Source organism: Pteropus vampyrus, unplaced genomic scaffold, assembly GCF_000151845.1.
Source record: "Pteropus vampyrus isolate Shadow unplaced genomic scaffold, Pvam_2.0 Scaffold19704, whole genome shotgun sequence".
NCBI lineage: Eukaryota > Metazoa > Chordata > Mammalia > Chiroptera > Pteropodidae > Pteropus > Pteropus vampyrus.
In genome coordinates, this window is record NW_011908485.1 from 701 (window position 1) to 1,443 (window position 743).

General features: G+C 41.6%; 1 non-coding gene across 1 annotated transcript; it reads left to right on the forward strand.

Moving 5' to 3' along the window:
* Positions 1 to 417: 417 nt before the first annotated feature.
* LOC111735218 lies at positions 418 to 524 on the forward strand. The gene has a single exon (XR_002778722.1). It is a non-coding gene; the product is annotated as a U6 spliceosomal RNA (small nuclear RNA).
* Positions 525 to 743: the final 219 nt, after the last annotated feature.

Sequence of the window (743 nt, forward strand, 5' to 3'; positions counted from 1 at the left end):
CAGAGGTGCAGCCCTCCAGAGCCAGGGTGGGAAGATGGCCATTCCACAAGACCAGGATTCCAAAGGGCCTTGAATGCCCCAGCCCAGGCTGCCCCGGATGCCAAGAAGGGAACACTGGCTCTCCAAGTCCCACACCCGAACTCATGCTCCCAGGCGAAACCACAAAAACCAGCATCCTTCACTCATTTAAGTAGCTACAGCAGTCTATGGGAATAGAAGCCATAAAAAATGGACAGATTGTTGTAAAAGGCAAGGGGCTAGCTGTTGGAATTTAATCACTGAATCCAAATAGCTTTTTCACCCTCGAGAAAAGAGCGGAACACTTTCTTGACCTCTGAAAGTCCTACCTATCTTATAACGCTATGAAAACACACCGGGTAAAATTACATGCTTGAATCAAATTCTAAAGCGAAAACAGTGCTTGCTTCGGCAGCACGCACACTGAAACTGGAACTATACAGAGGAGACTAGCATGGCCCCCGCACGAGGATGACACGCAAATTCGTAAAGCGTTCCACATATTTTGTTGGATTGTACATTTGAAACTTATAGGATTTTGTTAATCAATGTCACCCCCCAAAAAATAAATAAATAAAATAATAATAATAATAATTAATAAATAAATAAAGTGAAAATAAGGCAGGTAATTAGACAGGAACATAAGATAAAATATCTCAGTTTTTATAATACGTGAGTTTACCCTCGCTTCATGTCATGATATTTCCGTAAAACAGGATAGAAGT